The 14,090-nt window shown below is 41.2% G+C and overlaps 1 pseudogene; it reads left to right on the top strand.

Annotated features, from left to right (window-relative positions):
• The window catches only part of LOC132499504 (thymidylate synthase-like), a 100,921-nt pseudogene that overhangs the window by 13,899 nt on the left and 72,932 nt on the right, over window positions 1-14,090 (top strand).

A 14,090-nucleotide genomic window follows, 5' to 3' on the forward strand; every position in this document is an offset into this window, starting at 1 on the left:
ACCACTGCGCCACCAGGGAAGCCCTGTATGCTTTCTTAATTGAGTTATATAATTATATTTACATTTTGTTCATTAATCTCTTATTGATACCAGAGGACTACAGAAAGCTATCTTCCAAGAACTTGGAAATGAGAGAGATAAGATCTCCCTTGACAGACTAAAAATTGAACCTTACTGGGAGAAGTTATCCACCATAATGGCTGAAGAGCTGAAGAACTTGCTCAAATTAAGTAATCTGAGGGCCACTCAAAACAAAATTTATTATCATGTTAGAGCTGTAGAATACCTAAAGTCCACAGAGCAGAGATACAGAGAGAGAGAAGCAATGGAAAATATTCAGAACTGCCCCATGGAAAAAGCAAAGCAGACACTGGCCTAGACTAGGGTGCCCCAGCCAGCATACTCAGAATATACTGGGCCCAACTGAAGGCTTGCCCTAGAGGTGGGGTGGCTCTAGAGAGACTTTGTTAAAGGATTTTTCCTGAGGTTAACTAAATCCCTTTCATTCTGACCTACTCACTGATTTGGTAAGGAATAGGGGAAAATGACCTGCTCATATAGCCCTAATCAGACAGCTCATTCTGGTTCCTATGAAGTTCTTTCTCACTCTAAATTCCTAAATTAACATTTTGGTGTTAAATCAGCCCCATGTACATTTTACTTAGTATAGGTCAGCCGCCAGTGCTTGATGATCTCCCAGCACTCATAAAAGAGGTAGGTGCCAAAGATTACGAGATTTTAAGTCACTTAGACCTGGGTTCAAATGCCAGTTCGGCTTTTCTAAGGCAGTGTGTGATTCTAAGCAAGTTTTAACTTCCCTAAACCTGGCTTTACACATTGATAAAAATGTGTATAATAATTCCTCCCACATAGAGTGACTGGAGAATTAAATATGGTAAAGTTTGTGAAGTGCTGTCATCATTAAGAGTGAGTGTCTGGGGACTTCCCTGGCAGTCCGGTGGCTAAGACTCTGCGCTTCCAATGCAGGGGATGCAGGTTCAATCCCTGGTCCAGGAACTAAGATCTCACATGCCGCGTAGCACGGCCAGAAAAAAAGAGTGAGTGTCTGGGCTTTCAGAGCAGAGGACACATCCCCATGACCAGCACCCCACACACTCACACACTTCCCTGGGAGGCTCGTCCACATCACACCTTTATCTGTCATCTCCAAATGTCTACAAACATACTGTCATGTCTGCCTGGGGTCGCCTGGATGGACTCTGAGCTCACATTCATCTTTGTATCCCCAGGGTCCCTCTCTCAATGGGTTTGCTTTGTTCCCTTGAATTGTTTTAAATTGTGGGAAAACAATCACACTACATCAACAAGGAAGCACATCTGTAGAGTTGTGACTACACATTTACTAATACAACAATTGTTACTCTTAGCATAGTGGCCATTTAGAAATGGAGAGGTGTACAGGATGACAGATAGCTATGTTAATATTAGTATTTGTCTAATGTGATTCTCATAAAAGACTGTGCTGTCTCATTATTACTGCCCCTTTATTTCTAGATTTTAAAAATAAAATACTAATCCTCAGGGCTTCCCTGGTGGCGCAGTGGTTGAGAGTCCGCCTACCGATGCAGGGGACACGGGTTCGTGCCCCTGTCCGGGAAGATTCCACATGCCGCGGAGCAGCTGGGCCCGTGAGCCATGGCCGCTGAGCCTGCGCGTCCAGAGCCTGTGCTCCGCAATGGGAGAGGCCGCAGCAGTGAGAGGCCCGCGTACTGCAAAAACAACAACAACAACAAAAAAAAAACTAATCCTCAAAAAATTTAAGTAAATCATTTTTATGTACAGCAGAAACTAACACAACGTTGTAAAGCAACTACACTCCAATAAAAACGAAAAATAAATAAATAAAAAGAATCAGAAAAAAAAAAATTAAGTAACTTACAAGAAAAGCACCGAGTCAGAAGTGAAACAGAGATCCTAGGATGCTTCCCATGTATTTTTGACAATATCACGCCACCATCACCACACACACACACACGTGCATGCACACACACATACACCCCAATTAGTTGCTATAAATCTAAAGCTACTGCTATGAATCTAAACAATATTTGACACAAAAGGTCAGTTGGCAAAAAAAAAAAAGGAAGAGAGGCAAATATTTAACAGAGTAAGAGAACAGAAACTGAGTCAGTATCTTGCCAATGTTAAGAGCCTATGTTAGGCCAGGGTGGCTGCTGGGGAAACACTCCTCCCTCATTCCTAATTAGTCCACCCACAGGAAGGGAGTTCAAAGGTATAAATCTCGGACTCTCTCTGTCCCCAAGGAGCTGGAGTGATGGCTCTGGTTGGTAACTTGGGGAGATTTAACTAGGCGTGCCTGCGCAGCTCTGCCCTGTCTCCCTCAGGAATGGGGATACTTGACGGAGTCTGTGTTCTCTGCTGCTCTTCCCTCAGACACAGAGGCTGCCATGACTGTGAGGGCCGCTCTCTCCAGTTTGGGGATTCAGTCATCAGGCTTTTCGGCCCTCACACCAAGCCGTATATTCTAACCCTGACTTTACTGGTAATTAAGGTGATCAGTTGGCTTCCGTTTGATTCCTTTGTTTTATTCTTAATTTAACTGAAACTCAAGCAGGTAAGAGGAATGTTATTTATTGGAATACTCAAACACCCCTAAATATAGATTCGGATATTAGCTATGTCACCTTGGACAAGTTGGTTATCTACCTGGTAATCTGGGACAAATTACTTAATCTCTCAGAACCTCAGTTTCAACATCTATAAGGTACCCTAAATACCAATCAGATTAGATTACACAGGAACATGAAACAAGATTATATATATATCAGGGGTTCTCAAACTTTCAAACTGAATCAAGCATCAGAATAACCTGGAGGGTTTGCTAAAACTCAGAGTGCTGGGCCCCACTCTTAATGCTCCAGACTTAGTTTCTGACTCAGCAGATGAGGCCTACAATTTGCTGATGTTTCTGAACAGGGAACCATACTTTGAGAACCACTGAGATTTCACATACATGCACACACAAACATATATATACATATATCTAGAGAGAGAGAGAGAGGGAGCTTATTAATATAGCACCTGTTACATGAGATGTACTCAATAAAGTAGTACTGCTGCCATTTTTGTTTTGTTACCAAAAAAAAAATACTTTAAGGCAGTGGTTCTCCACTGGAGGTGATTTTGTGTACATACACACACATCTGCCAGGACATTTGGCAGGCATTTTTGATTGTCACAACTGGAAGGTGGGGAAACAGCTCCTAGCATCTACTAATCCATTGAGTAGAGGCCAGAGATCCTGCTAAACATCCTACACTGCACAAGACAGCCCCCCTGACAACAAAAAAATTATCTGGCTCAAAATGTCAATAGCTCCAAAATTGAGAAATCCTGTTCCAAGGCCTCCCCCAAAACCCTGTCTATAACTCAAGCATCAATGCCTATATATTTTTCATACACACAAGACCTTCTCACCATTTGAGAGGTACTTGACCCATTTAGAGACCCATTAGCCAAGGGGAATAGTCCAAAGGAAGCTTAAGGTTGTTTTATCAGATTATATTAGATATGTCAACAGAAGAAGGATTTTGATAAAGGAGAAGGAAGAGTAAAGTTTGGAAACCATAGGTGTATAGCGGAAGAGATTTCTTTAAGATAAAACTAAATTTTTTTGTTGAAATTTGTGAATGAAGACATATATATGCAACACAGATACAAAATCATGGTTTAAATGCAGAAATATAAAACAGATTATATACAAGTTGCCTGCTTATTAACTTTTCATGCTTGGAATGTTTAGAAATGTTAAGAGCTAAGGAAAAATCTTTTTCTCCCTGAAATTTTCCTGAGTTTTTCCCTATCAGCAAATAAACAAGATGCAATTTTAATAGTCAGCAGTTTTAGGAATATGGAGTAGTTTGTACTTTTTCTCATCTATTTGGGAAAATTAGATGGGCCTTCCAACATAATCCTTTTGAGTGATCTTTTCTTGCTCACAGAAAAATGTGATTGGAAAAACATCCAGTTATTTTAGGATCTGGGTTCTGGCACATGGGTTTTTCTTCTTGCTCTGTCCCGACCTCTCTGGGCCTCAGTTTTCTTATTGTGTAGAGCCCTTGTTTCAGACATTACAACATGGCAGTGCATTGCGCAAAACTAGTCTTCATAACAGCCATTGTTTGACCCTACTAGCTTTCTGCAAACTTTGCCTCTTTGGGCATATGAGTTTGAGCCCTGGCCTAGTTTCCGTATCTACCGAAAATCCAGGGAAGTCCTTGAGTCAGGCCAAGTCAGGTATTTATTAGTATGAGGCCTCTTTAGCCTGGGAAAGACAGTGACCCATCAGACTAGACTGATACTGGCCCAGGTATCTGACCCACAAGCCATGAAGAAATAATCTCCTGGTTGCTATACATAGGGCAGAAAGAACTCACTGGAGGGAAGAGAAAGTTCAGTGAACAGTCTCAGTCTGGAGCTACTGTTTGCCAGGGACTGAAGAACTTTGACAGGAGAAAGGCACACTCAATTTCAAACTGCCTTCTCATGTTCCCCCAGGAAAATCTTCAGACTGCCCCCAGATAAAGGAGCTGTAATAAGTTAAAAGTGGGCCTAAGTTTTTTTAAATACCACCAGCTGAGACTTAGTAAAAAGGGAGAACAAAATGTCCTAATTTTGCAGCCCAAAACCAGACTCCAACCAGACTGGGGCAGGGTTAACATGGGTGAAGACAGGAGAACTATTTCACATCCACCAAAAAACCCAAATTTACATTTATGTGCTCTCTAAATTAAGCATAAGGTATAATCAGTGTATTAGTTATATTGAAAGTGTTAATTTATCCATAGTAAATTTTTGAAATGGAGCCCAATTTTCTGAGTCTTATTTTGCTATTTTTTCATCTCTTAACATAGAAGGAGCTTTAAAAAATTGGCTTGAGACCTTTCCCAACCTCTGGGCGAGCCCCTTTGTAGGTAGTTAGATATTCAGGCAAAGCAAAGGAACAGCTAATGGACCAAACGGCTAAACCAGCATGTTTGCTGGCTCCAGCCTCCAAGAGCAGCATCTCCTGAGAGAAAGTGGAGAAAACCCTGAGAGCTGTGGGGTGAGGATGAGGTGAAGTTCTACTTTGATAAGTGTTCGTGTGGGATGGTGGCTTTGGCAGGGGAAGGTAACCTGCACAGCGAGGGAAGGATGAAATAGGAACAGAACTATGGGAGTCTGGGCCCTGCTTATCCCACGCTCCTTGCCATTACCCTCGGACGAACAATGCCTGACCCACACCTGGTCCAGCTGTCCTCCAGAGTGAGATCAGGGCAGGATGGAAATCCTGTGCTTGTGTGAAGAGCTGAAGAACATAAATGAGGACTAACTAACCCTGGACCGTTGCTTCTCCACCCTTGCCCACATCCAAGCCCCAGGGCTGGTGAATAACCATGCAAATGAGAGCATCCCAAGATTGCTTCCTCTTGGGGAGGAGGGCAAAGGGTGAAACTCTGACCTGGCAAGTTGTTGGGTGAGGAGAAAAGATAAAGCCAAGAAGAAATGTGAAGTATAAAATATACATAGAATGTAAATGGAATAAATAAATGGCAGAATGGAAATATCCAGGGGACAAATCAGAGAATGGAAAGAATAGATTATGGAAACCTCCCAAACTGAAGAAAGAAAGGATGAAGAAATAGATAATATAAAATAGTAGCTAACAAAGATGGAGGCTAGCAGTAGAAGTGCTAATATCCAGATAATAGGAATCCTAGACAAAGAAAAGAATAAAAATATAGATGTATTTTTTAATTTATTTTTTGATTATCTATTTTTTGTATATGTTTGAAATTTCAAGAATAAAAAATTTAAGGCAATTAAAAATGTTTGAAAAAAATAGAGAAATGCCATGTGACCATGGTATTAAAAAGTGCAGAAAATGTATTTCCTAAAATTCAACATTGAGCCATAATTTTATAAAATTCAACATCAATCCACATTCTTAACCTGTTAAGGAGATCAAAAACTAGAGGTAGTATTACCCTAAATGGGATCTGTTACTGGACTGGCAAGACGGTCCCTAGGTCTCTGTCACTAACGGGCACGGCTGCTCCAGAAAGGAGGGAGCATGGGCATCTTTGAGGAAAGTGGGGAGCTTTATACGGGCGGGAGACAGCATGAGAGGATGGGGCAAAGGGGACTCATAAGTGGCAAAGAAACAGAAACACAAAGAGGAATATGGGAAGGGGTCTACCCTAAAATACTCCCTAGGGTAAATGCTGTCACTTCTCCCCAACTCACCTTTCCAAAGCCAATTCCAATGTCATTAAATCTTTTTTTAATTGAAGTATAGTTGATGTACAATATTATAGATGTTATAGGTATAGAATATAGTGATTCACAATTTTTAAAGGTTATACTCCATTTATAGTTATTGTAAGATATTCCCTGTGTTGTACAATATATCCTTGTAGCTTATCTTATACATAATAGTTTGTACCTCTTAATCCCCTACCCCTATATTGCCATTAGATCTCAATGGATCCTGCGTACCCTCTTATTCATTACCTGCAGTGATGGGTAGGAGGCTCTAGGAAAGGATCAAGAGAGTCCTAACTGAGTAGCCCAGGACCTTTGAGTCCTGGGAATTGGGGAATTGGGGGCCTTAATTGAGCATGTGCATCATTTAGCAGAAACTTTTATGCTCAAATTTAAGTCTCTGAAGACACTGGAAAGACCTTCAACTGTCAGGCTTGCTTTTGTCTTTTAAGTTTTCAGTACCTTTTTTCTTATAACTTAAGAAATCCAAGGGCATAACTTAAGAAATCCAAGGGCATAAAGTGGGAAAGAAGGTGGACTCATTGTATTTGGGATGGTACTTTGGGCTCTAACCTTGTAAAGAGATGACTCCTCTCCCCCATATGGAAGTTGAAGTAGCATTTGTTCGGAAGCTATAGAGCATGCAGTGTAAAATAAAGTCTAAAAGGGAAATATGCTGTCCCAAGGAGTTTATAATCTGTGTTTAATTGTGAATTCATGCAGCAAAAAAATACCATGGGGGAAGGTGCTTAAATCTTAGAAGTCTAGGGTCTGCTAAACTATTTCCTTTGTTCATTTTCTTTTCATAATTATGAGGCTTTTAAGACTGGCTAAGATAAAGAAATCCCAGCATTTACCATCTATGTTATTAAATACTATATTTATTTTATAAAAAGAAAATTTCCATTATTGGGCCAGTGTATACTGAGAGTAAGAGAGAGAGAGAAAAGGTACTGAGGGCCTCTCTGAAGAGACAACTAGAATTTGACACTACTTACCTATTGGAGTGTTCCAAGTTTTTAATTTCCATTTTAAGTTGCATTATATTTTATGGGACATTATTTGGGGATGAAAAATTCTAACTCTGCAAAGAAAATTGGCTGAGTAGGGAATTTAACAGCACTACAACTGGATGAGTTGTTATTTCATATGTTTGAAAATTTAAAGAAAAAAACTCCAGAACAAAGAAAATAACCATAGACATTATTCAGGCCCACCTATGGTAGCATTTAAACATCGTAATAAAGAATGAGTGGGTTTTCACCAGGTGGGGAAAAATGTTCCAAGAAGAGGGGATTCCATACACAGAGGAGCACAGCACGCTGTGCAGTGCAACAGAGACACGGGATGCTCTTATAAACAGTCAGGAGTGAGGCTGGAGAAGTAAAAGGAGGGCCATGTCATCAGGAGCCTCATATGCCCCTTTTATCATTCAAGAACTTTCCTGCCACAAGTGAAAAAGAACCTAATTGCAACTGGCTTAAGCAAAAACAAAAAACAAAAAAGAAGAAGAACAACAACAGAAAGATCCAGGTGTAGGCTTCAGGCATAACTAGATTCAGAATTCAAATGATGTCCGTACGGCTCAGGTTCCCCCCAGCCTTCTGCTGAGTTGGCTTCATCCTCAGACTTCACATGAAAATTTCCAGAATCAGCTCCAGAATCCACCCAGGGCCCATACTAGAGTAGGATGAGGGAGGCACTCACCACCTCAGGCACAAATTTAAAGGGTCACCCAAAAACTCAGTAATCAAGATAAATAATATTTTACTGCAATATTTTAAAACTTCAAAAAGCAATCTGTGATGAACAAAATATCAAATTTTTAAATAAAGACAAGATCAGTATTACTGATTTTTCCTTTTGCCTCAGGCTCCACCGTGGCTCCAGTTTTCAATAAAGACAGAATCATAACAATGCTACTGATACTAGAAGAATGAATAGATGCTGGGGGTGGGGAGGGCACAATCTGATGCCCACCACATCATGGTTAGAGGTTTCGACTTTATCTGTGGGCAGTGGATGATCATGGAAGACTCCAGGCAAGAGACAGAAAGACAATGGATGGAAAGACATGTTGGGAGGGTTAGAGGGGGAAATTCAGGGACGGGAGTTAGGAGACAATTAGCCCAAGCAATACATGGTGAAACACAGACATAAAGCAGTGCCAGTTGGAGATGTGGGGGTAGGGAGTACGGAAGACATGGGGGACAGAACTGAAAGGTAGTTAGGAATATCAGGAGAACTTGGAGAGATGCGGAACAGGAAATGTTAAATAGTCAGGGATGCTTCTCCAGTTTCTGGCTCTAGCCGCTCTCTGGATAGTAGCACAATAACCAAGATTAAGATTTCAGGATATGGGCAGGTGGGTGATCGGCCAAAGGGAGCAAGGGTGAGGAAGAGATACAGTTCTAGACATGGTGACACTGAGGTGGCAATAGCCAGCAGACAACAGGGTCTGAATCTCACAAGAGGGGTCCAGACTGAAGAAGTGGCTTTGGAAGCTATTAGCACATATAAGGGATAGTTGAAGTCCTGGGCATTAAAAAATTTTCCCAGAGAGGGAGAGAAGAAGACTGAGGATGGAACTGATATTATTAGAAGTTCTCTCCAGTGCAGTTTTTTTTTTTTTTTTTTTTTGGCCACACTATGCGGCTTGCAGGGTCTTAGTTCCCCAACCAGGGATCAAACCCAGGTCCACGGCAGTGAGAGTACCGAGTCCTAACCACTGGGAATCCCTACCCCCAGGGAATTCCCTCTCCAGTGCAATTTGAAAAATAGATCCTGGCCCTAAAATGTTCTCCTTATTGATCTTACAACAACTCCTAAAAAAATTTTTTAACTCCTAGAATTTTCACATTACTTCTGCTTTGGATTAAATCACCAAAAGCATTTTGATGTACTACATATGTTATCTATATAACTTTAGACTGTAAGTATACAAGTTAACAGAGCTGGGATAACCACCTAGAAAACAGCCATAGAGAACATAATTTCCAAAAAGGAGAGGGGAAAGGAAAGGAGAAAACAGGTGCTACCTATTGGGTTTAAAAAACCTTGGTCTATAACTGATTTCTCAGGTTGGGCCTGAAAAAATTACAGAATATTAAAAGGTCCCCTGATATACCTTTTGAACCCTCCATATCTGATTAAATTGGAGAGTTTAAGAGAAACAGAAATGGGAAATGCAAAGAAAGAGGAGGGCCTCAAGGTGAGGTCTGGGGTCTGGGCCCAATGTAGCTTTCTATACTCTTTCCCCTCTCTCTTCAAGTTAGAAAGGAAAAAAATCAGTCATCTCTGGAGGTCCCTTGCTGGTGCCAACTGTAGGAAAATATAAGAAGGCATCATCTGACTCTTACCCAAGGGGGCAGACAGACAAGAGACGCACTCTTCTCCTGTTTTTGAACAAAGGGGATGCAAAGTAAAGTATCTGAAATATTTGAGTATTCCATCAGGAAATACCCAAATCAGTAACAGTCTGCAGTGGAACTTTTTAAAAAGCCCAATAAAATCTAAAATGAGGAGAAAGATTACTTTCATTTGCAGCTAAGGCTGGAATCATTATTTTTTATAGTGTGAGGTTTGGCGGAATTTAAAAAATCTTTTGTTATTCTACAGCTTTAGCCTGTTTTTAATTAAGACACCCATGTCAGTTGAAAAATGTGGTGTATTTGTATAGAAATAACTATAGCAAACCAAAATCTTAATTTTAAACCATTTTACTCACTTTCCCAGACACAATGGTAATTACTTCTGGTTGACATCACTGAAGTGCTTTCCAGCAGCACTGAATATATTCATATCAATTGAAGTTTTCCCTCGTGCAGAAAGATGAGGTGCCGGAATAAATCTGGGAGTGGGCAAATCACATTTTTCATCAGTGCCTAATAATTAGCAGAAATTCATTCCTCTGTGTTTGTTTGAGCCTGAACAATATCAGCTTGTAATTACTGGTAGCTTAGGGCAAAGTAAATATTTGATGTGATGCTGGTAAATCAGTTTTTAGTGGTACAAAGAGTTAGCTGATCCTGTATTTCTTTAGCCTTTAATAAGATTATAAGCATTAACCACAAAGGTGGGGCTAAACCTTCCCCATCTGTTGTTGTACCTTCACGCTTCAGACAAATAGCAGGAAAGAGACTGCCCGTGGAACACCAAGCTAATGAACCCCTGGGGGACTGGGGCTGTCTACTTGGGTTAAAAACCGGAAATTGCTTTTAGCAAATTCAGTGCAGGAAAAGTAGCTACAGTAGCCTTATCATTAAAGTCCTAAAGCCTGTTACTGGGCTAAGCTTTGGCCTAGTTTTGATTTAAATCTCTAATTTTGTTGTTGTTGTTGTTGAGTCTGAGCAGCTGACACTGGAGGCAAAATTAGGCTTTTCTGGCTGGTTTACTAGATATTTTTTTAAGTCTTAAAATTAAGCAATATTGTTTATGTAATAAACACAGCAGGTAAGTTCCAGAAGAATCTTCTCCAGTGTTTAATATAAAAGAGCCAATAAAAGTGCACAGGACTTTATAACAATCTAAACATGAATACCTACACGTAGCTCATTTATTCCACTACAGCCCAGCAAGGTAGGGAGAGCCAGTGGTATTATCTCCATTTTAAGAATGAGCAACATCTTCTTTATCCATTCATCTGTCGATGGACACTTAGGTTGCTTCCATGTCCTGGCTATTGTAAATAGAACTGCAATAACATTGTGGTACATGACTCTTTTTGAATGATGGTTTTCTCAGGGTATATGCCTAGTAGTGGGATTGCTGGGTCATATGGTAGTTCTATTTTGAGTTTTTTAAGGAACCTCCATACTGTTCTCCATAGCGGCTGTATCAATTTACATTCCCACCAACAGTGCAAGAGGGTTCCCTTTTCTCCACACCCTATGTGGCACATATATACAATGGAATATTACTCAGCCATAAAAAGAAATGAAATTGAGTTATTTGTAGTGAGGTGGATGGACCTAGAGTGTCGTAGAGAATGAAGTAAGTCAGAAAGAGAAAAACAAATACCGTATGCTAACACATATATATGGAATCTAAAAAAAATGGTTCTGAAGAACCTAGGGGCAGGACAGGAATAAAGACACAGACGTAGAGAATGGACTTGAGGACACGGGGAGGAGGAAGGGTAACCTGAACAAGGTGAGAGAGTGGCATGGACATATATACACTACCAAATGTAAAATAGATAGCTAGTGGGAAGCAGCCACATGGCACAGGGAGATCACTCAAAGCTCGGTGCTTTGTGACCACCTAGAGGGGCGGGATAGGGAGGGTGGGAGGGAGACGCAAAAGGGAGGAGATATGGGGATATATGTGTATGTATAGCTGATTCCCTTTGTTATAAAGCAGAAACTAACACACCATTGTAAAGCAATTATACTCCAATAAAGATGTGAAAAAAAAAATGAGCAAATTGAGTCTCAGCGAGGTTAAAGCCTGAACAGGAGGTCACAGTTTTAGTCAGTGATGGAGTGAGGCTGAGCACAGACCGTCTCTCCCCTGGTTTAGAATTCTCTCCACACCACATTTACCTGTGGGTCTGTGTCAAGCCCAAGCCAGCAGTGATGGGCTCAGAACCAGAGATGACTGCTTTTGTCAAGGCTTGGGAGCACTGCCAGCATGTTACATAACACGAGGGAGACACCAGGTAAATAGCTGCCCAAAGCACAGCTCTGTAAAACACCATGTAAATACCCACCTAACTGGATCGAGGGCAAACCAGAGAAAAGCACTGGTTTGGAAAGCAGACTTGATAGACATCCATTTAAGCTTCTTGAGCACAGATAATTAGATTTCACTTTCTTTATATCCCAGAACCTAGCACAGTATCCATGGGGCAAAGGCTCAGTAGCTATGTGCCATATTCATGTGCCTGCCCAGCTGGAAGGAACAGGGAAGGCATGGGCAGAGGAATCAGACAGGGTGTGCCGATCCAGTCTAAAACTGACATCAGATTCTTCCTACAATGAAGTTCCAATCAAACCTCTCCTGTGCTCAGAAGTCATCAAGGGCTCCATATTGCCTGCCACTGGCCTGGCATTCAAAACTCTCATCAATAACTCCTCGCTCCCCTGTGGATACAGCCAGAATAGATTACTGTTCTTTCCCAAACATGCCCTGGTGGTTCTCACTTCTGAAGAACTGGCCCCCTTTGATGCTATCACTCCCTTTGATAACCTACCCACCTGTTCAGACTCATCTCAAAGACTGTCTCCTGTTTAAGACCTTTCTGCTTCCTCCAACTGAATAAGATTTCATTCTCCCCTGAACTCCCTCCAACTGAATAAGATTTCATTCTCCCCTGAACTCCCATGGACGAACTTTACCATATATCCTCTTACTCTGCCTTAAATAGGTTAAACAGATGAAATTGCCAATATTCATATGTTTTGATCTAAAATTATCATTTTTCCCATGTTAGAGAACTTCTAGAGGACTGAAACTATGTGCATTCCTCTTGATCAGTGTCCTCTAAATGCCTGGACTGAAAAAATGAACAATAATTTTCAGTCAACAAAAGAATTTATGGGTTGTTCCTTAAATTCTTCAGGTCTTTCTTTTTACATTATATTCATTCTGTAAGTATATCAGGACTCAACACCACCACCACCATTCCATTCTCATTCATTCTCTTCCATTCATATCTTTCGTTCTCTCTCTCTCTCTCTCTCTCTCTCAACATTGAATCCATTCTAGGCATTCCACCTCCACAAAAGTTCCTGAACTAAACTGAAGACAATTGACTATTATAACTAACTACATCCTGTAGGAACAATTTGACCTTCGTATTTCATTTGTTCTTCTATTCAGTTAACATGCATTGAGGATCGTCACTTTGCCAAACACTTGTAACCACCAGACAGACACAGGTGAAATATTGTCTGTTCCAATCACAGCCCAATGGGGAAGACAAGTAAGAAATCCAGAGATTTCCAATGTGGCAGGTGCCATAAAAAGGGTACACAGGGTCCTATGGGGACACATAGGATGGGCTCCTGATTCATTCTACAGAGGGGAGGGGAAAGAGGAATTCAAAGAAAGCTTCCCCAAAAACCTAACTGAATCTTGAGAGAAAAGTTTACTGGGTGGGAAAAAAAGGAGAAAATTTTTCAGGGAGAGAGAATAATGTTAAAAGGCAGAGAACTGTGTCAAAACATCCATTTTGGGCTTCCCTGGTGGCGCACAGGTTGAGAGTCCACCTGCCGATGCAGGGGACACAGGTTCGTGCCCCGGTCTGGGAGGATCCCACATGCCGTGGAGCGGCTGGGCCGTGAGCCATGGCCGCTGAGCCTGCGCGTCCAGAGCCTGTGCTCCGCAACGGGAGAGGCCACAACAGTGAGAGGCCCGCGTACCGCAAAAAAAAAAAAAAAAAAAAAAATCCATTTTGATGGAACAATGTGTTTGTAGGGCATAGGAGGAGGGGGCATGGCAAGAGAAGAGACTGGAGAGGTGGACAAGGGGTAGATGATTGTGGACCTTGTGTGCCAAGTCAAGGAGCTTCAACTTTATCCTGAAAATGACTGGAAGCCATTAAAAAGTGAGGTGTGTGTGTGTGTGTTTATAAATTATAAATATATGTGGAGGGGGATAGATAGAGATTCTAAATACACATAGGTCTGTGCATTCTGGTTGACAGTAGGGAACACTGATTTGCAAATAATATTTGTACATAGAATTATAAACTAGTATAGCATCAGTTCTAGAAAGGACAGTTTAGAGATCGTCTATCCAATAACCAAATTTTACACATGGAGAGATGGAAGGTCTTGCGTCTGGTCATAGGACTCGTGAGC

This window comes from Mesoplodon densirostris, chromosome 11 (assembly GCF_025265405.1).
Source record: "Mesoplodon densirostris isolate mMesDen1 chromosome 11, mMesDen1 primary haplotype, whole genome shotgun sequence".
In the NCBI taxonomy this organism is placed as follows: domain Eukaryota; kingdom Metazoa; phylum Chordata; class Mammalia; order Artiodactyla; family Ziphiidae; genus Mesoplodon; species Mesoplodon densirostris.